Source organism: Lepidothrix coronata, unplaced genomic scaffold (genome assembly GCF_001604755.1).
Source record: "Lepidothrix coronata isolate B3197 unplaced genomic scaffold, Lepidothrix_coronata-1.0 Scaffold110, whole genome shotgun sequence".
Classification (NCBI taxonomy): domain Eukaryota; kingdom Metazoa; phylum Chordata; class Aves; order Passeriformes; family Pipridae; genus Lepidothrix; species Lepidothrix coronata.
Window position 1 is genome coordinate 384,736 of NW_016690290.1, and position 22,098 is coordinate 406,833.

Sequence of the window (22,098 nt, forward strand, 5' to 3'; positions counted from 1 at the left end):
GGCGGGAGCGCGGCGCCGGCCCCGCCCGTGGCGCTCCGTGGAGCTGTTCAGCGCCCCGGTGCTGAGTGTGCCCGCGGCTCGCCCAGGCTCCGGCGGCGGTCCCTCCCCGGCGCTCCCGGCGCGGCGATGGCCCCGGCGCTCTGAGTGCCCGCCCGCCGCGCCCCGCCGCCGATGCAGCAGCTCCAGGCGCCCCTGGCAGGTAAAGCCTTTCCCTCCCCGCCCCTCCGCGTCGCATCCCCGGCCGCCCTCTGCTCCGAGCCGCCGGCTCCGGGGGCTTTGGCCGAGCCGAGAGCCGGCGGCTGCCGGAGGCGCGAGTGGTGTGGAGGGGAGCGAGCCCCGCGAGGCGAGCGCGGGGAACAAAGCGGTGCCGTGCATATGCTTTTTGAGTAGTTTTGTCATTTTAATTTCCGGGGAGTGGGGAAAGGAAGAGCGGGGTGGCTGGTTAGCTGCAAATATCTGTGCTTAGTTAGATGTAGGAAAAAAAAAACCCTAATAATATTCATTTGCTCGTGGAATCCTGTTCCTATTCTCATGGTTCAGTGGTGGAAAAGATGTGTTTGTCATACAGGTAAGGTAGTGCTATAGTCAAGACTGCAAAATGGTTTCCTTGAGTACCCTCCTTAACTGTAATGCTTGTATAAATTTTGCACAGCAATCATTTCTTACTTATTTCTGTGTGGATCCCCAGCCTCACCAAGCTCGGACAAGCAGCAGAGGGTTAGAGACAGTGTAGCAGACACAGTGTTTCTGTGAAGAGGTTTCAGAAAAAGCGAGGAAAAAATCCCACTGTATTTAAGGCCAAATGACAAGTTGCATCCTACATGAAGTCATTTACAGCCAAGCATTGTGCTGCTATGCCTGATGCTTCAGGCTTCCTCTTAGTGCTGGGTGATGAATAGTGAATTGAGCAAGCCTATTAAATGTGCATAATCAAGCAGCAAGTGTTCTTAACTGCTTGTACTGTAGTAGCTACTGTTGTCACAGGATCAGTGAGTATTCCTCAGCTATCAAAAGACTATATTTTACCCTAGATTGAGTAGCATGCAGCTGTACCCCTTTTGTGATGCTGATAATTTGGGTTAACTTAAAATTTCTCAGTGTGGCATGGAAAGGGGGAGGCTGGCAAAACAGAAACTCAGCACTCTTCCTGGGTGTAGACAGCGAGAAAAGTTTAACCTAAGAGACTGCCTGTAGCCAGACCAGGGATTTGCACAGTTTCTGTGCTGGTTTTGAAAAGAAACCGAAGAACCAAATAAGATTAAAAAATTGCTTCCTTTGGAATACCAAATACAATCTAATTAGTATACTCCTAGCGCTTCGTCTTAACTCACTTCTGCTCTGTATCTAGAATTTCTTTGTGTCTGAGGCATCCCCTGCACCTCATGTTACTATGTCATGTATTAAACCAGAAAAAGAGCCAGAAAGACAATTGCTAGGAGCAGTAAGGCAACTGTCTAAAAGCACCAGTTCCCATGTTATTAGAGATTCTCCAGTCTGGATAGAAACATAGTACTTCTTATATTCATTGACTAGGATTTTTTTTTTTTAAACCAGTGATTAAGGTTCAGGTATGTAATTCATTTCCAAGATAGCATCCATTCAATTTGTCTTATATAGGCTGCAGATTAACAGATTTTGTGCTTTACTGTAATAAAAAGAAGTTGAACAGTTTGGGTACTATCTGACTGTCATTGCACATCCAAAAGCTCTCCTCCCAGCAGGTACCTTGGACATGCAGGGGCATAACCATAATGTCTGCAGCCTTTTAGGAATAATCGAGTTAACAATTATAATAGTGCGTTAGTGTAAAATTAAAAATCAATTTGTGCACATGACTGTATGCAAGGCAAGCTTCCCCCCTCCCCAGCAGAATGACAAGATTTCCTGACACAGCTCCTCCCTACCTCTGCCTTTTAGTCTAAGCACCAGCAAAGCCTCAGAGCACGTGATCAGCTGTGTGTGATTTAAGCAGTGCTATTGAATTTTTTCCACAGGGAACAATTACTATAGTGTGACAAGTCAACCATTTTGATCTTAACAGATCTAGCTCTGTTTAGTGATGGTATCCACTGCCTAACCCACTCTGAATATCTCCCTGGAGCAGTTTGCCTCTAATTTAAAAGGACACTGTTAAACCTTAAAATAGGTTCTCATTTTTGGGTAGGAATAAGAGGCTTAATAGCAGAAGGACACTGTAGACATTTCAGCAGTATATTTTCTGTTGCTGCTGGCTGTAATAGCCCTCAAGAAGCCACTCAAATATCTGAGAAGCCAAGCAGCATGCTCTGACCACACCCCTACACTGCTATAATTCACAAACCCAGACTCTGGGCTTGCTGCCACATTCATGTTTCTACCTGGTCAGTCAGGACAAAGACAAAGCTGCTTCGTACTAATGAAGCTGGGGCAGCTTTTAATAGAGCCAACGATCTGGTCTGCCCAAAATATACTAAAAATGACACGTGTGTCCCCTGACATTGTTTATGCTAAAGGCTATTGCAAATAGAACATTTATGCTAATTACTTGCATGTCAGCTTGGGCAATAGACAATCAATATTTTTCAGATGTAGGATCCACTGCAACTTTCCCAGTTATCATGCATTCAGGACAGTACATTAAATCTCAAGTTGCAATTTCTTTGTGGAAATGTTTATTTTAACTTCTACAGTAGACTGCTGAAGTCATGGAAATGTTTCCATTACACTTAAGTAAAAGTCTATTTTTCAAAAAGGCTTGCACGAAAACCTGACCTGGATATATTTTTAACGTTAGAGCCACGCTTATGACAACACTATACAGTAACAAAAGGCTTAAAAAAAATCCTTATAAGCACAATCTGTACAAAAATGCTATAGTTAAAAATCAACATGTGCTATTGAAAAGCAAAGACTTTTTTTACTGCTATCTATATGAGGGAGAATGACAAGACACATACCTTTATTAAGGAGAACCGAAGCACCTTGTATTGCCAAAACATCTTTTTAATATGGTCTTTTGTTCCCTGGATTGTGGCTGAGATGGCCTACGTATTTTCTACAATTCTAAAATGAGAAAAAATAATGTTATGTATTGTATAGTAAAAATTCTCTGCTTGAATTCTAGCAATGCTTGGCATTAAACATAACTAGATTTTACTTATGCCCATAAATGCCTCTAAACTCTTATATGATACTCCCAAGTCTACTCTTCAAAGAAGATATTTAAATGCACAACGCAATGTGCATTTAAGCAATTACTGAATTGCTTCCTCTCACAAGAGAGGGCCTGCTAACTCAAAAGAAGTAATCCAAATAACTTCCTTCAAGTAGCAAGTGATATTTTCAGCAATTTTTGAAGGTATAGCTTCTAACTTACGAATATTTAACTGTAGTGTTTAAGCATTTGTAGTATGTTCTCCTCAACATTCAGGAGTAAACAGAAGAAAACTGTAACCTCACTTCAGGCATTATTGCTATAATCATGTACTTTTATGTCTCACAGGTCAAAGTCACTCTAAATTCTGGCAAAATGTTAGACTATGGTTGAATTGTGACATTGCTGTAAAGAGGGACAGTCCATAATTTGAGCTGACAACACACTGCTGACAAAGATTTGTGCAGAAATATTCACTTCCATTTTATTTTGTTTAGAACAACTAGTTCCTGAGAAATATGTAGTTTGGGAACAGAATCTATGCAGAATTGCAATGAATATAAGATTTTCCTGCTTTAAGTTCTACTCAGCTTTGTTTCTAGTGCTTGGGATGGAGGCAAGAGGAAAATGATGGGACATGGGGCAAGCCCTGCACATAAGGTTGTATTTATCCACTGGGAAGTCACCAGATTTTGATGATTCTTGACTTAATCATGCTCACCCTTGCCCTGTTAGAGTCACTCAGCTTTCACTCTAAAAGCAGCAGAATGCTGCCACCCCTTAGTGAAGTGACCAGCAAATATCCTCTTGGGTCAAAGCAGGAGCAAGCAACTTTATGGTTAGAGAAAATCTCCGTGAAGGTGAGGGAGACTGAGCAATCTCTCAGGCTTGAATCTTGTGCTACAACTTTAAGGTTTAAAAATATTTTTAAAGAGCAGAAAGCAAGCACTCTGCATGTGAGCTGACCCTTACCATCCCAAGGGAAAAATCCCCCCGGTGCACGATGAGTTCAGTGCCAACTGCAGAGAGCATGGCCTGGGCTCTGTTCGGGGGCCTCACTGCTCTCTCAGAGAATACACTGGGGGAAAGAGTTTAACGTGGGTTTACTGCACAATCACACCCCCCACTCCTCACCCTCGCTCCCTTGTATTCTAAAAGGCATCAACTTGAACAAGATTCTATTACTGTTACATAATCTCAAAGTTTAACCACATACAGCTCCTCAAACCTGAAAGCCGAGCTAATAAATGCAAGACAACTATTTTCTCTGAGGTAGTTAAGACTTCTGTCAACTACTGTTACTCAAGCACAATCTATTTCAGTGTTAACAATAGCAAAAATAACCTCTAAAATGACAAGCCATATCTGTCACTGAAAAGTACACCAGCTTTTAATATATTTTAGAAATTACTCATGTAAGAGAGACAGAATCACTGGATTCCATCTGTCCCTCTTAACTATTTCTAAATGAGTTAACATTGATTAACATTCTTGCTTCAATACAGGTTTTGGTGTTTTTTTAGTTCTTTCCCACCTATACTGTGCTTCAAGTACAGTAGAATCTATTCACTTTTAAGCAAGGACGTCTTGCTTTAATCTCTCTCCTCTTTGCCAAAAGAAGAATTAAGTAGTCACTTTATTCCCTTCACTTACTCAAAACATTGATACAACCATGTTGGAGAAAGGGGTAAAAATCTATAGACTCCTTTAGGGTAACTACAAAGAGGCTAGTGGAAAAATTCATCATCACTTGCTTCAGGAAGTTGTGCAACTTTCTTTTCTTTCTTCACTAAGCAGTTACTGGATGGAGAAAATCTGAGTTTAACCCTTTCTGGGAAGAGAAAAATTATTTAAGAAAAATAAGCAGCTATCTGTTGAGGGGCTGCAGCTTTCTGTACAGGTTACTCCACCCTTCCCATATCGCTAAGCAGAACAGTCTGTCATTGGTATTGCAAACAATGAGAAGTTCTGTCTCGGTGAGAAATGACAAGTGAAAATAATCAGAATAGTGAGTATGCCCCAAAACACTTCAAATGTCTCAGACTGGAAGAAAAACTACTCAGTTCCTGTCTCCTTCATCACAGTTACTTCTGTGAAATCAGTACTGTCATAGGGATGAGAGATCAGAGTTTAATAGCTTTTTCCATAGAATCCTTCATCCAGCTCCAAGCTGAACTCCATTGAGGACCCTACCAGCAGAAGAGCAGAAGACAGGGAGAGTCTAGAAAACGCAGCATAGACAGGAGTCTGTTATCCAAGCTAAAGAACTGCCACAGACAAATGAAGAAAGATAAGAACCTTGTTAATTTTATTATTTCCTTGTGGACTGGGATATGTTAGTAGATCTATTCAGAGGATAGAAGTTTGTGTTCTCTTGTCCCCATGAGTGAAAGAAGGATAAAATCCATATTGGAATCCCTTAGTGCCTCTTTGAGAGAGAAGGACAGGGAAGAAGAGACCCTGACAATGAGAGTGCATAATTACTTCCCGAGCATGTGGATACATCCTTTGCTGACATACAGTGGAGATGAGGATCCTGGTAGTCACAGAGGATGTACAAACCATCCCCTTTTCAAGATAGAGCTCTAGAGAGCTTTAAGTTGCGGTTACCCTTCGAACATGGCAAGACAGTGCAAAAGCAAAGAGGATTCCATAGTCTAAAAACAGCCCTTCCTTGTTTCTAGTCCTGGGGAAACTTTTCTTAATCCCACACCAAAGGTGGAAAAATTACTGAAAAAAGCCGATAAGGTGCAATTCTGTAAATTACTCTTGTTACTGCTAGGGTATCAGCTATATGATAAGCATTCCTTTGAAAGAACAATGTACAATGGAAATGAAGCACAAGAAGCTGGCGACTACAGACTGGTAAACCTAATTCCAGTTGTATATTACTGTAAATAGATGGGCATATCTTGGCTATAAAAGGATTTTTATTCAATGAGAGGAGGCCCTGAACTTGTCATTTCAGCTTCCTTCTTAAACTATTAACTTTCAAATAACACGAGTGACAGATATTTGCAACTTTTTAAAAACGAGCTTCCTGATCACTTCCCAGAACCTCCAGCTTTAGCCCAATATTCTCCTCTTCATATCTTCCACATCAAAACAGTACTCAGAAAGACAAAGCTAAGCCCAGTCCTAAAAGAAAGAAAGAAACAAAAAAAACCCCTATGTAGACTTCATTCAGGTCTATCATTCTCCTTGTTTCAATGCTTTTGACTATTATTTTTCACACTATTTTCTCTGACACAAACAAGTTTCAAGTGTCACACCAAAGAGGAGAAGAAGGATCTTTAGTGTGTTTAGTTATTGTAAATAACTCTTCCATTACACCCATTCACTCTTTCACCTGGTGGTCTGCCAGCAGCTACCTACAATTCTTCCAAAGGGTTCCATAACACAGCCTCAAAGAAAGCTTTCCTCTGTGCAGTCTCAGTTTCAAATGTATGTATTTCTTTTCCAGAAAAGCTAGGAAAATCCTGACAGATGGAAGAACCAGTAAACAGCTTCAGCCCTGGAATGGCTGCATATTAACCCTATGTCAAGCAGAGATTAAGCTCTGATTTCATAATCTGCCTCTGAAGAGCTACTTCTGACAATATCACAAGGCTCAGCTCCAGATTTCCCAATTCAGCACTTTCCTATACATAGTCTTTATGTCTGTGCCACAACACAAGTTGTATCATGTCAGCCATTTTTACAGGATATGAAAAGTCACTTAATCTAACTTCTTACTGAACATATTATACGTAAATGGAACAGCATGCCTTGTTTTAAGAAGGATGGAAGATTAATAAACTCTGCAGTGATGTTCCTATTACTTTAGGAGGTTGCAATGAGCATGTCTTGCCAGCTGGAAGTGTGACTTACTCAGATAGTTTTGATTAATCAGAATACAATGTAAAAACTATGATGAAGCTAAAGCCTCTGTATTTTCCATGATGGAAAGAGTTTATTAGCCTAATGCAAAAATTAAGTTTTTATTCACTTCACACTTCCTTAAGTGTATTGGTTCAAATTTTGACTGGTTTGTTAACAGGAATTCTCTTTGGTAACTGAAATTACTTAAAGCACAAAATCTTGAAAACTTGAAAGGCCTAACAATTTTTTTTTTTTGCAGAGGGAATTAATTGAGATTCCTTTTAGTTAATAGCATGCTAAGTAGCAGCTAGCTCCTTCTAGCCTAGCACGTAAGTAGATTTTATCTGCTCTTAAAATACCCTTCCAATCACATTCTGGTGAATAGTTTTATTCTTCTGAAGCAAGTTTACATGTTATTTCCAGCACAGTAAATTTACATAGACAGCACGTTCACCTAACAACGATGACACTCCTTAATATTAATAGGATAATGCTTAGTTTGAATCCAGACTACAGAGTATATCCTAGTAACAAGCAGGGAAGATAAGCTGTAGCTCACCAGTTTTTGTCTCCAGCTTTCTTGGACTTGACTACTTGCTCTTTTTAGCATAAGATATCTACAGCTTCACTTAATGAGAAAAAGTATATTAGTTACCAGTTCACAGCTGCAGACTTCTGGACATTTTCAAATTTGTTTGCCTCTCATGGTTATGATTAATTATAAGGCTTGTCATGACCACACCTGAGTACCTCACTCAGTAGGGTTTTGGAGACAACTTCTGCTGCCTCAAAGACTAGCACTATGCTACCTTCCTATTGGAAGTCACATCCTGAGATTAGGAAGTTGACTTGTCTGAGAGAAAGACAGAAAAAAAATTAATTAACACTCTCACTCTCTTCCATGCTGCTGTCTTACTTGACTGTTTTCACTTTCTGTGCACAAAAAAATACCAGAACAACACTGTGTAACTTTTAGTAAGACTATTCTGTACTACTGGAATTATTATACTGGCATAAATTCTGTTACCAATATAATAATACAGTTTTAACTTTCTAGCCCAGAACAGAGGGATCTATTAAGAACACACTTCTACCACCATAACAGCATCACAATGGGAGAAGACCTGTTTGAGTGGCAAAGGTTCAGATTGGAACAAACCTTTCTCAGATGGACAGTCCCTCGCTAGAGGCATAACATGACAGGTCTAAATTTATGCTGGAGGTCATAGGTACAGTGGGGAAATAAAATCCATTTGCTAATTATTAGTTACTGCTGTAAGCACACTCAGTTTTCTTTATCATTAAGAAACAAGAAGTATGGAAGATAACTAGAAGATGACAAACAGTAACATCTAACATGTTATCAGTGTCCCAGGAGTTTTAATCTTCTGGGGCCTTCTTCATGAGGACAGCTGCCAGAGCGGATGCTTGGCTGACTAACTGGTACTAGCAATAAACAATATTTGAATTTGTCCAGGAAAGGAGCAGAGGGTCTGAGAAAGAATTATCAATATATATTAAAAAAAATCTGGTATGTCTCTATTGAAATTATTATCTGTGTGATTCATTTCTCTAACTTGAAATTGCACTAACCCAAGTAGTGGTTTATAAAGCTCTCAACACTATCTGACTGAATCTTAGCTATTGGAAGATTATAAAGCAGGTATAGAGTACAAAAATAAAACAAACTGCTCCTATAATAAGGAATATTATACTCTTGGGGCTTCATAAAACAATTTTGCATCTAGACCTGACTAGCTTACAAGCAAATAGAACTTTTCATCAAAAAGATTGCTAGATTGTTTAGCAATATGCCAGCCCCTGAGCTACAAGACAATCTATCCCATCTGTAACACCAATACCACCACAAAGAAGTTATTATCTAACTTATTGACAAAAGGTATCAATCTCACACTTCTCAGGAGCTATTACCTGACTTCTGTAACATCTGAAAGTACTTTGATGCTTCTTTCAGTGATTGTAGAGTTACTGTGAAACAACGAAAAGAACTGGGCTAGACCTTCCTTGCATTCAGACATGCACTTTCCAGATAGAATTCAGGGGCAAACTAGGTTGTCAAATTGAAGAAAATTACTCTAAAAATTTAGGAAAAGAAGTGATAGACAAACAAGTTGCAAAGGAACCTTGGAAAAGGATGAGGCTGAAGAAAGCAACCAATTGCCAAGGACTGAATAGAGAGGATTGAAATATAGGGTATTTGTGTGCAGCAACAACTGTTTTAAAAGCTTCTGAATAAAAAATTAACATCTGATGGCACACTCCCTAGGACTTACATCTAGTCTGAGAAGGAGAGCTGTTAAGATAGTGAGTGAGCCAGCAAGACAGATGGCTGGTGAAGGAACTGACACTGCCAGAGCTGGAACATTCAGTAGAGAGGAAAAACAACAGCTCTACCCATGAAGGAGCTGCTGCCAAGCACGTAAGTGAAGGGAGAGGAATCACGCAATTCCAACAGTTTCTGTAAAATGTGGATGAGGTGCAGAACTGCAGGCAATGGATAAGGCCCCAAGCCTGACAGTTGAGTACCAGTGCAGAAGCAAATAGACAATGGAATGATTAAAAGGTCATACATTACCTGAAAAAAACAGCAGCAAATAGTACAGAGACGTCAAATTATACAAGTGAGAAAAAAAGATTTTACATGTCAGTACAGAAAATACTCAATAGACATTAGCACTGAAAAGATAATTCTATCACCTAGAATTCATTTGCAAAAAGTTAGCTCTTAGTATTCAATATGAAAAGCGGTGTCAGAAGATAAGAATTGTTATATCACCCCACCCCTTCCCCCTGATTTAAACAGGTCTACTAAGAGGAAAATAGTTTCCACAAAGTTTGCATTTCTCACAGCTACAAATTTACTATCAGTAAGATTCCAGACATTCATAACAGTCAACTCCAACACCTGCATCTTGAGACCCACTAAATATTTGCAGTCAAGTTTCTGCATATTTTCAAATATTTTTAGTACAATCCACTTCTCTTTACATTGACAAAAAACAAAATCCTGAAAAATTTGGCCATAACATATTGTTGGAAATAGAGTGACTTAAATGCATGGGAGGCAGAGGTTGTAGGAAGAACAAGTTTGAGAACTGAAGAGTTTTTCAGGCACGGGGAGGTGTCACAAGTTCTCATGAAAACTGATCTCAAATTTTGATTCCATTGTAAGAAGAAATAGTTCTGACAAAAAGGAGGTGTATAATACCCAAAATAAGCACCTAAATTTTAAAAAAAGTTTCTATATTGACTTTCTGTTAGCCAAGTTACTTTTTCTTATGACTTTTCCAGCCTATTACTGCTGCCATTCATTGAGAACAAGATGAAAACTGCATCCTTCTTTTGAGTTCTGTGATGGTGTTCCTGTGTTTAGCATTACTACACAGATATACGCTTCAGTATATGCTGTTTTCATCAAGCATGTGCTGTATAATTAGCGTTTAAGCTGTACAGTTCAAGAAAAAAGCTCATTGCTGAAGACAGCTCTCCTGAAACTCTTTAAGCACTGATGAGTCTTTGACCACTCCTGCAGAAGAAAAACAGCTATGGCCTGGACAAATAGAATATTGAAAATCATGTCAAATTTCTTACAGAATAAGATTATCTTTCTGGTATATAGAAAATTAGATTACTTTCCAAGATGCAGAAAGATTTTTAATACACAAACCAGGCAAACTAATTGAATAAACAGTATGGAATGGCTCCAAAACATTATAGATCACACATTAATGCAAAAAGCCAACATAATTATGAAGTACCCATCTCATACTTTTAGGTACACAAAATAGATGTAAACAAACCAGTAATGTCATAATGAGAATAAAACTGATAATCAGAACGACAAAAATAAGTCAATGTAACTTATCAAAGTAATTAATATGTTTACAGTTCACAGAAGAAAATCCAAACAGTTTAAGAATCAGCATAAGCAAGACAACCTAAATTTACTATTAAGCTATTTTAGAGAGTCAGGTAGTGCAAGTCTTAGATGAAGCCATTCTTTCTGAAAACTACAGAGAACCTGTGTACCAATTGAGTGCCTTTTCCATTAGTTGGAAACAGGCTCACAGACAGCTGATAGAGCTCAGCACCCCTCCCAATGCCTCAAGCCTTGCCACTTAGCTACAGATATAGCAGAAATTAAAACATAGTTTCGTGGTATTTCCCTTCTTACTGAGGTCACCTCAAGTTTCCCTTTCCTAGCTTTTTGTTGCATTCCAGTTCTGCCAGGAGGCAGCAGGAAAGCCAGTGCTGCCACAAGGAGATGCCAGGTAACAAAAGTGCCAGAAGGCAACAGGTAACAGGAGCAGCCATCCTACATCCAGAGGATTATCAGCTGCTCCAGGCAGGGCAACTTCTGCCAGGCCCTCGCTCAACCCTGAGTCCATTCTGCAGTCACTCCCCAGCTTAGGAACTGGCACAAGTGGGCAAATAGCCGGCAAGCCAGCCAGGCACTTTGGCACCAGTCAAGATGGCAGAGCTTAGTCATCATAATCACTTAAGGCACCTTTTCCCAGGTATAAAGACCGTGTTGTTAAAAGTTTGTTGCGAAGCATTGTTAAGATACAGGTAAGGGAAAAGTGAGGCTGTTTGTCAAGAGGGCACCGACACTTTACTTCTGGAGCCAACGTTAGATACCTCCAAACAAATACAGCATTGAGGAGAATAACGTACAGATAATACATCGCCTGGAGGAAAACACCAGCTGCCCGTTCGCCCTTCCCAGAGGAGCAGCACGGCCACCTCCGACCGCAGCCCCGTCCCCTCAGCGCCACCGCCCTCACGGCGCGGCCCCGCCCCCGCCCCGAGCAGCCAATGGGAGAGCGCGCGGCGGGAACGCGGGCCCGCGCTGCCCGCACGTGCCGGGGCGCGCGCGCCGTTAGCGGCCCCTGAGGGCGCGCGAGGCCTCCCTCGGCCGTGGGACGGCACGGGAGAGAGGGACGGGCAGGGAAAGGGCCGGAGCAGCCCACAGAGAGCACCTCGGCCGTGGGACCGCACGGGAGAGAGGGACGGGCAGGGAAAGGGCCGGAGCAGCCCACAGAGAGCACCTCGGCCGTGGGACCGCACGGGAGAGAGGGACGGGCAGGGAAAGGGCCGGAGCAGCCCACAGAGAGCACCTCGGCCGTGGGACCGCACGGGAGAGAGGGACGGGCAGGGAAAGGGCCGGACCAGCCCAGAGAGAGCGGCAGCTGAGACGGGCCGGTGAGCGGGAGGCGCGGGCGGTGCCACGGGATTTCTGCCTGTAGAGCTCCGTGGGTCACCTCACTCCTCGGGGGGGGGGTTTCCTTAGAAAGGCCTCAGGGCGCTTTCTCCAGTGTTGCCGTTGGGAATTAACCCTGCTGGGCAGCATGGAGCAAAAAAGGTGTTTGAATGGCAGAAGCTTTATTAAGTAATTAAATGTTTCATTAAATAATTTGTTTCTAAATAAGCGTTGTTTTAATAGGCTTTGTCTTTTGGGTTTTTTTGTTTGCCAGTGTGCAGCTCCTCACCCGGACGGTCCCAGGCTGAGGTCAGAGCCAGCGGCCTGTGCCAGGTTGTGTTGCAGGGAGGTGCGAGGTGAGGCTCGGGGTGCGTGTGCCCCTTTTCAGGGCACCTCACAGGGACCAGCCCAGCCCACAAAACACGGAATTAGGCAAAGGCAACAGCAAGTGATAAGTAAGTCTTGCAGGACAATTTCTTTCCGTTGAATTTACCGAGAAATGCTGACAGCGCAGGAGGCACGTGGATCTGCCATCCTCCCCCTTAAGGGAGTGAACCTGTAAGTTGGATAAGCACTCTTGATCCTCGAGGGCAGCCTGGGGTGAGCTCTACCAGATTTTATTGAGACTTTAGAATCTTGGGATCAAATTGATTAGCTATTCTGTGTTGTGTTTGCTCAAGGGACAGGAAGTAAACATTAAATTACACCCACTTGAAGTCACTTGCTAATGAATAATGTAATTATACGCTAGGGTATTAGAAGGTTTTTACATTAAGTCCCTGATGTTTTTGTTTTCTCATAAGAACTATCTGTGTTTAGATAAGCTAGAATTAACATTGCCTCTTTGAGAAGTCTGTATTTGAAACTGCCGTAAATATAGTTTGTGTTAAGAAAATAGCATGTTTCAATTATCAGGACAGGTGGTAGAAGTAAAAAGCCAAACACTTCTTCATTAGATGTCATGCACATGTTTTAGAGGCAAGAGTTCCTTAACAAATGCTTGGAGACTTCTCCATATAGGTCTGATCACAGCAAAAAATAAGTGATGATTCTACTTTTTCTGTATGGCAGTTCAGGGAACTAATGGAAACTGACTTTCTAGTGTAATAACTGTATGAATTGGCCAAAACTGTCATTTCAGTTTTATATTTTAACATAGAAGTGTGAACAACTATTGTACTGCAAATTCAAATATTCTCAAAGAAACTCCAATAAAAGAACAACTTTTATTCATATCTTCAGGACAAAGAATTGTGCTGAGGGCAGAATTTTGGCCTTGTTATTTCATATTTTATATGAAAGTTCAAAGGTGTGAAAGCTTCAAAATGTATAATTCAATCTCATTTTGCACAACAGTTTCTTTTAGGAAGTGATTCCTGGAGTGTGTGTTAAAGCTAAGTGATAACATTCTAGCCCACTGAAATAGCAAATGGTTATGTTCTCTTTCACAGCTGTATAAATTTACAGTTGGATGAATATTCTGGTTTTGTCTTTTTCCCCCCAGGTTTGTAAACTCAGTTAATTCACGTACATTGAACCTGATTTGGTTACAGGAAGAGGAAGGTGTGAGGGATAGTTACACTTTCTTTCGGCCAGCTCATTGTTCTGGCCCTTGTCTGCTGTCTCTAGCAACACCTCAGGCTGACACCAGTGAGGAAATGGAAAAGCAAGGGTGTTCAGTTCTGGCTCAGACAGGCTAATATATAAATAAAAAAGGAGCTACACCCAAAACTGGACTGTGCCACTAAACGTAGTAGTAGTAAGCTTTGTCATTTGAAGTGCATTTATTCAGTAGATTTACTCTCTGTTCTAGGTTACCTCTTGTCTCGCTTCTCCCCTGGTAGAAAACCAGTGTCAGGAGTCCCTTTGTTGGCTGTAGTATGGGTTTTGAGCATATGAAAATGGATTTTTAAGAGCTTGGAGCCAGGTTTTCAAGTACTTGGCATCTATAATTGGGGCAGATGTTCAAAAGAGGTTAGTACTGACTGTTCTGAGCTCTTGTGAAGATTTGTCCATTTTGATTTTGTGCCTAACTGAACTGATCTGTTGAAAATCTGGTCTCTGTAGCTAGGCATGACGATCTTAGAATGCTGTGAGGGCAGTAATAACACTTAAAAAAGAAAAGAAACAAGCTATACAGCAACCCCCACTCAATTCAGTACCCCAAAACTGAGTAAGAGTAAGATAGGGTAGAGCTTTCTGGCATGTGCAGGCAAATAATTTTCTAGGACTTAACAGTGACAAAAGCTTTTGTTTTGCTACCTCTGTTCTGGATGTGTTTATTTAAAGCATAAGCTTTTTGGGAAAGGAAAGCTGCAGGTTATGAGTGAAAAAATGTCATGTGTTGAGGAAACTACAAGAGGAAAATGCGTTAATTAAAATTTACTGTAGCAATTGTTAGTAGTGTTGTGATTTCTGAGATACCACAACTGCTTCTAGAGGTGTGCTGCTTTCTGACCTGGAGCCTGGGATAACCATTTTGATGCTCTATCCCTGTAATCAATGGTGCAATTCCTACTGACTTTGATTTAGCAGTGTTGAGTCCTATGTTAAAATAATTGTAGTTCAAACAAAATGAATGTTTTGTGTTGGAAAGAAACTTATTTAAATCGGCCATCAGCCATCCTTTATACTGGCAGAGCTGTTAAAGGGTGGTCATATTGATTCATGTGGTCTTTCTGGCTAGTTATGTGACTTACTATTGCAGATTCAGGCACTGTGGAAGAGTTTTAGTTACATTTTTGAATAATTAATTTTATTTGAAATTATTTTAGTGTCTTTTTGTACAATGTTTTGGCCTTGTCTTTGATCCCTTAAAAATCACTGTCTGAAAAATGAATTATTAATTGTTGCAACTGAAGAAACAAACTAATAATTTTCTGTGGACTTTTGAGGCGAAAAAGGGAAAGACTAAACAAATCAAAACAGAGCTATATATTTGCCCACACTGTACTTCTTTTGTGCAGTGCTTGCACAGTTGAAATGAGGACTTTGAATAATCCAGGATAAGTAAACAATGATACTGTAATTTTCATGTAGGAAGTATGGGGTATCTGTCTGTAAGCTAGTGTTGCACTTATAGCTGAGTGAACCTCTGACAAACAAATGAAAATAGACTGAAATTTAATTCAATAACTCTCAGAGCAGTAGGATTCAGAGACATTCACATAAACATGATAAGGGAAAAGAGATGAATTGTTGAGGTACCTGCTTTACAGACCTGTCATAAAACTGAACTGGAGACTTAAGGCATCACGTTATTTCTACATTGCTAGTGTTAGCTGAAGCAAATTCTAGGCTTTTAAAAAAATTAAATGGTGATTGTAGAGATTGAAATAACTTGCATGCAGAGAACTGGCCTCTGAGCACAGTCCCCTCTCTGTAAGCTCCAGGTCCAGCCCCTTCCATTTGCTTCAGAGCCTGTCTGTGTGGCTGAATGGACACTGTATTTTACAGGCTGCTTAGGGCATTGTTCTGTTTTGCTGGTGTCAAGTGCAAGTAAGTTTAATACAATTTTGATTGGGCTTTGAGAAGTATTCTTGTGTTCCTTGTTAGGTGTGGGCACGAAGTTCTGGAGTTTGTCCTTCTCCTGTTGCAGATGTGCACACTGATAAACACCTGTAATCACAGGATCAACCGGGTTGGAAAAGACCTCCGAGATCATCCAGTCCAACCCTTGATCCAACCCCGCCGTGGTTCCCAGCCCATGGCACTGATGCCACATCCAGTCTGTCCTTAAACACCTCCAGGGACAGAGAATCCACCCCCTCCCTGGGCAGCCCATTCCAATGCCTGATTACCCCCTCTGTAAAGAGTTTCTTCCTAATATCTGACCTAAACCTCCCCTGGCAGAGCTGAAGACCATGCCCTCTTGTCTAACTGATCGCTGCCTGGGAGGGGAGACCAACCCCCAGCTGGCTACGACCTCCTGTCTTGTAGAGAGTGATGAGGTGTCCCCTGAGCCTCCCCTTCTCCAGGCTAACGTGTGTTCTGAGGTCAGTGTGGCAGAGAGTCTCTGTACTTATCCATCTCAATGTCATGGAGCAGTTGCTAATGTTTCATCTCCTGCTTTGATTATTTTTTAAGTGTAGAAATTGAACATGGAAGTTGCAAGGCAGAACCAGTACATGCTGTGTGGTTCAAAAAGCTCCTTTCCCAGGGTTAAAGAAATCTCATTTTGGACAGAGAATATTTGATGTGCTTACGATGAGACTCAGTTTCCTTTGTCACGCTTTTGGGGTGGGGGAGATAACTTAGCTCTGTTTTACATCTGTATCCCTTGAATATCCTTCTGCAAATTCAGATTTAATTTGGTGAGGCTAATATACTGATTTTGATTCAGCTCGCACCTCACTGACATTGTGAGCCCATTATGGCATCATTACTCTCCAATTACAGGCATGAAGGTAAGAAGTGACCTAGTAATGAAGGGTACATACCCAGAGCAGTGTAGCAAGGATTTTAAATGAGGCAAAAGGAAAGAAAAATTTACTACACTGATATCTATCAAAAGGCCATTTTTCATAAGTGCCTTCTTTGAAAGAGTCCCCAGGCAGTGCTGCTGCTAGGCATCACTGTGCCGTCTTGGAATTTGTCTCGGATGCAGATACCTGCAATTTCTATAGTTCCATGTACTGCATAGCGCCTGTACTGAAACAAGGTCAAGCAGTTTGGTATCCTAATGTTTACTGAACTTGTGAGAATGTCTAAGCTACAGTTCAAAAAATCTAACATGGAAGCATATTTTCTGCTTTAGTGCTGAATGTGCTTTTAGTTTTGAAGATAAAATATTTGGCATCAAATGTGCTCTAGAAAACAGAAATACTAACAAAATAAATATTTGGTATTTAATCAATTTGATTGTCTCCTGTAGTTTAAGATATTAGAAACTGACTTTGTCTGCTTTTCCAAAATGTCCTTTCTCTTGTGTGAGTAGAATTTTGTGAGACTGGCTGTTAAGGGATCTTACAGGAGACATTTTTAGGGAAGCTGCTGTATGCAGTGGGATCACTACTGAGGCTGCTCTGGGGTTGCAGTGAACTGAATGCCTGAGAGGAGGCAGCAGGGTGATAACCCTCCATAGGAGGCAGAGTCCACAGGAGTTACATTGTACTGAATAGTTTAACTCTGCTTCAAATGCATGAGTATTTTCATTCTAAAGGAAAAACAGACTCACAGAAGACTGGTGGCCAGAGAAAATGGAATAAATGTCTGCAGCAAGCAAATAACTCCTTTTGGTACAGCAAAGAGTGAAATCTAAAAAAAACGAGTAGAAACAGAGGCAAAACCTGCCCATTCTTTTCGGAGGATATATCTCTAAGTTGAGGTACTTCTGACAGAGGAAGGGATCCAGTGGCATGTGAATGGTAAGATTGCTGACTGGGAGAATAGCAGGTGATAGTGAATTCCATTTACATCCTCTTTCTGCCCTTCTACCAGTTTACCTACAAGTAGTCACGTAAAGATTCTGAAGCTGTCAGCTGCAGTGTGGCATTCTGTGGTACAGTGTAGTACTTTGGGGATGCAGACACATGCTCAGTTTTAAGATTGTGCAAATCACTGCTGCTACATAAGTTTTTAGTTGCATCAATTCCTTGGTTTAGTTGACTATGCAAGGGCTGCTTGAGGTGCCAGATGTCAGTGCAAAGCATACAGTGAAAACACATAGAGCAGGTGGGAAAAACTGTAAAGCAGTCCTTCCTGGTACAGATTCACAGTGGCTAAGTCATGATTTCTGTGAAGAGATGAAAAATGGACTTGCACATAGTTACTTCTTGCCATCTGGAGTAGTTTATTAAATTATTAAATGTCATCTTGCATTTAAATTTGTCCAGTTTTATGCTCTGGTTTGCTTTAAAAGTCACTGAAGTTTTCTAGGTGCTATGGAGACAGTGCTGATGTCAGAGATGGTTTCAGTGGGGCCTGGCAGAGGCAAACAGATGGCTGCAGTTCCTGGTGAGCAGGGCGGGCTGGTGGTGCCTCGCTGAGCAGTGCAGTGCAGCACTGCTGGAGCACAGGATTGCTGGGCTGGCAGGGGATGTGCCAGACTGCTGGGAAGGTGGCAGAGCCTGCAGAGAGGCACAGGTTGTTGCCTCACCCCCAGGACTGTGTTAACGCAGTTCTTTGTGTGTCCTGTTGTCCATACTGGGTTGAGGCACCCCATGTGGCTGTGTTCCCTTGAACTGGTGCCAGCTCAGGTGTCTGTTGTTTGCACACTTGGGCCAGTTATACTGCCTGCTCAATGCTGGCTTTTCTTCTGTCCCAGTATATGATGAAGTATTTTTCTGGTACTTATGTTGTCTTGACTTTTATAGACTTTTATTTTCTGGATGGCTTCTCAATTCATGGGGCTTTAAAAGACCTGATGACCCAGGGGTGAAGAGACAGTATAGGTGTAGCTCGAAGTGCTGCTGTTAATGAAATAAATGCTTGAGAGTTTTTTTAAGTATTGAACTCTTGGGTGATGTTAAATGCAGTTGCCCTTAGTAACTTGTCTCAGTATCTTGCACTGAACTGTAGCAAAACCAGAAGGTACCATCAAAAAGGCTTCCCAAATTCCAGACTTCTCCCAAACTGAGAAAAACCCCCTCCTCTCTGAAGGTTGACTCCAGCTGTGTGCAGCTGCCATCAGTGCAGAGCTCTGCTGCTCAGGGTGTTTGCCTGGTTCCTGAGTCAGCCTCTCTGTGGTTCTCCTGGTACCCCTGGGGTACACAGTGACAGGAGCTTTCCAGCTTCTCCCAGCTGCTTAGCTGGGCTCTGCCTCACTTGCTGTTAGATTTTATTCTGAACTACAAATGAGCAAAGTGTCTTGATAGTTTATTTATCAAGCTTTCTAACAGTCCTCTTTTGTTTTACCTTTCCTTGTGTTTAGAAGAAGCTGGCTCTAAATATCCTTTGAGGTCACCTTTCTTCCTTTCAAGCCCATAATTTTGAAACTCTCATTTGCTGTGATACCTATAAAGACTTTACAGTGATTAAACAGTGCATATTATGATGTTCACTTGTACTTTCCAGTCACTTCATTCAGTTGTCTAAAAATAAAATGAAAGATTCTGTAAGCTCTTCAGTACAGAGACTGACTTTCTGTACAAGTGTTTAACACAGTAGGGCTCAGAAATCCAGCAAGGGGCCTGAAATACCAGCTTAAGAGAGAGGAAAAAACCCCCCATTTCCAGGTATAAATTATTTTTTGATAGGAAGGTAAGTGTAGGATGCCTTCAGAGATCATTTCTTCATAATGAAATGTGCATTAATGCTTACAATATGCAATGATTTTTAATCAGGCTGATGTATTAATGGTATTTAGGGCACCAGCAGCATTTATGTGAGCTAGATTGGGCTGTGTGACAAAATGATGTTGGAAAGCTACAATTATTCTGTAAATTTCAAAATCCAGAATTCAAGATGAGAAGAGGCTGAGAATTTCTGCATTTGATTGGCTCAGGCTGAAAGCTGGAGAAAAAGCAGTGTGCCTTTTATGCATTCTGTCAGCTACAACAATGCTAACCAAAGAAAGTGTCATCTCCCCAGAGTCTCTTTTCAGACAAAAGTACTATAGGGCAATAATGAATCTTAAAAGAAATTCATGATTGGAAAAAGGAGTGTTTTGCATATAAATGTTTCTAATGGAGCTATGAGCACCAGTTGTGCTCTATTACCTTGAAAAATTCCATGTGAATCCCTGTAGCTTTCAGTAATTAAAGATGTGAAAGGTGTTCTTTATTTTTTTTGTGTTATGTTCCTTATAAAATATTAAATAATCCTTTGGCCAAAGGTACTATTAGCTCCTTAAGACTGTACAGAAATATTATTCATAACTTCAAAAGCTTAAATCGCTAATGGGTGACTTCTATAAACCATGACCAGCAGAGAACAACTCCTACCAGAAGTACGTACATGTATGTAGATTACCATTTGTAAGACATATATGCTTCTCCAGTATTGTTGACTTGATGAAATTTTTGAGAACAAAGTTATACTTTATAGCCCCAAGTAAGTGCCTTAGCTTTATAATTTTTCCTCTTAGTTTTTCTCTGTGTATTGTCTATCACTGTCTTTAGGACCTGCACGGTACAGATTTCCAGCTCATCTCTTTGGCCATGGGGAGTAGAGTCCTTGACAGACTATATTTTATTTTAAGAGAATTAATATTCCTACAATTTGCTGGAACCTTAGAAGAAAAAAGTATGCTAGGAGTTAAATTAAAAGGAATGCTAGATTTTTTTTTTCTGCTGTACTGCATGGGGAATTGATGGCTGTTTAACTGTCCATCTCTGTGCCACAGCCATCCCCAGACTCTGCCCACAAACTTTGCCATCAGGAAAATGAAACTGTGCTGAGTTTCTACTGCCACATGTGATTGGAACAAAATGTTGACATTTCTTGGAAATTTCAGAAGTGTGTGTACAAGCTGAGTTTTATGCATAGATGTTTTTTGAACAAAAGAAATATTTCAGTGTTTTTACTTTTTTTTTTTAATTCTGCTGTTACAAAATGCTACTCAGTCCTTTTTTTAGTAAAGCAGGAATAAAGAATAACCTGCACGAGTGTTTTTGTTTGTTGTCATCCCTGATAGTGCTTTTCTATGGTTTAATTACAACCAATTTTTTAAACTGGCATGGATTTATTAGTACAAGTGACCTTTTCTGCTGGTATCTTCAAGAGAATGAGGACAAAGAAACAGGTGTTCTGGCAGAAAGTTCGAAATAAAATAGTTCAAAGTAGTTTCAAAGGCCAAGGAACACATGCAGGTGACGCTTCTGTGAGGAATATTCAGCTTGTGTAGCTTTGTGCAACTACAGTATAAACACGTTGTGCTTGTGCCATCTGAGCCAATCATCTGCACAACTTTTTCTTTTTTTTTTTCCCATTTTCAATGGAAAGACACAAGGGCTTCTGTGCAAAGTGTATTTTGGCTTTGGAAGAGGGTAAAAATAGCTGCTTTGCAGAGGTCAGAGCAGTGTGGCCTGCTATGCCCCTAAAACTTCTTGGATATATTTGAAGGGAAAGAAGAGCACAACACATTTGGCTGTGTCTTGTATCACTTCAGGTGTTGTTTAAACTGAGTGTGCTTAAACCTCGAATGGTTTTGCTTTGAATAGGTTTTGTCCACACCCAGCCACTTGTAAGGGATTGAAGTTGCTGATACACAGCCCAGCTAAATGACTGTCATCTCTTCCCAGGGAGCTGTGCTGCCAGCAGGACATGCTTTTTAGGTCAGATGCACTTTATAGTACTTTGGTTTTAAAAGTGGAGCGTTTGGCTAATGACAATCTATATTTACCCCTGCTTCTTGATGTCAGGTGGATGTTGATGTGTTAACTCTGATGCTTGTGCTAAAGACAACAATTAATTTTAGTAAATCAGAACTAAAAGACAATAGGAGGAAACAACATATCTAGGGAAAGAGAGCACTGTAGTGTTACTTAAAAACTAAAGCAGACATCTGATACACAGAAAAGTTGCAGTTTTCAAAAGGTTACTCTTGCCTTGTTTGTTTGGTGGACTGTGATAGGAAGTGTAAAATACCAAGGAACTCAAGGTTTTTTGAATCCTTATGGTGTGATACATGTTAGATTATGAATGCTGAGTTTTTATGGAATGACAGTAAGACATAATGAGTTTGCCATTCCTGTGTCCTTTTTATCTACAGTAAATGTCTTACCATGTATTTCTTTAGCCTTAATCCAAAAGCACTGCAGAGGTCTCTCAGATGGCTGTTGTCCCCCAACAAGGCACATTTGCTTTTGCAGAAGATGGCTCTTTTGGGCAGCTTTCATTTCTTACAGTCACTCTTAGATTTTAAGCCTGTTACGGGAATAATGTCTAGTGATAGGGAATTTCATACCTTTATTTTTCAGTTTGCATGATCTTAAGATCTTTC

General features: G+C 40.9%; 2 protein-coding genes and 1 long non-coding RNA gene across 7 annotated transcripts in view; 2 read left to right on the plus strand and 1 right to left on the minus strand.

Moving 5' to 3' along the window:
* ESRP2 (epithelial splicing regulatory protein 2) overlaps positions 1-11,807 on the minus strand; it is a 179,431-nt gene extending 167,624 nt beyond the window's left edge. Inside the window, exons 1-2 of the mRNA XM_017824396.1 lie at positions 11,690-11,807; positions 2,937-3,042 (exon numbers count right to left, since the gene is read on the minus strand). The gene's annotated coding sequence lies outside the window, so the exon portion shown is untranslated. The remainder of the gene's footprint in view (positions 1-2,936; positions 3,043-11,689) is intronic.
* LOC108501988 lies at positions 165-8,439 on the plus strand. The gene is made up of 3 exons (XR_001876322.1): positions 165-199; positions 7,254-7,323; positions 8,052-8,439. It is a non-coding gene; the product is annotated as an uncharacterized LOC108501988 (long non-coding RNA).
* Positions 11,808-11,895: 88 nt separating the features above from the next.
* The window catches only part of SMPD3 (sphingomyelin phosphodiesterase 3), an 85,078-nt gene continuing 74,875 nt past the window's right edge, over positions 11,896-22,098 (plus strand). Inside the window, exons 1-3 of one of the 5 annotated variants that reach the window (XM_017824458.1) lie at positions 11,896-12,217; positions 12,490-12,571; positions 14,029-14,189. The gene's annotated coding sequence lies outside the window, so the exon portion shown is untranslated. Of the gene's footprint in view, positions 12,218-12,248; positions 12,378-12,489; positions 12,572-12,681; positions 12,816-14,028; positions 14,190-22,098 lie in introns of those variants that run through there. The other 4 variants (XM_017824457.1, XM_017824459.1, XM_017824467.1 and 1 more) reach the window with 4 other exon arrangements.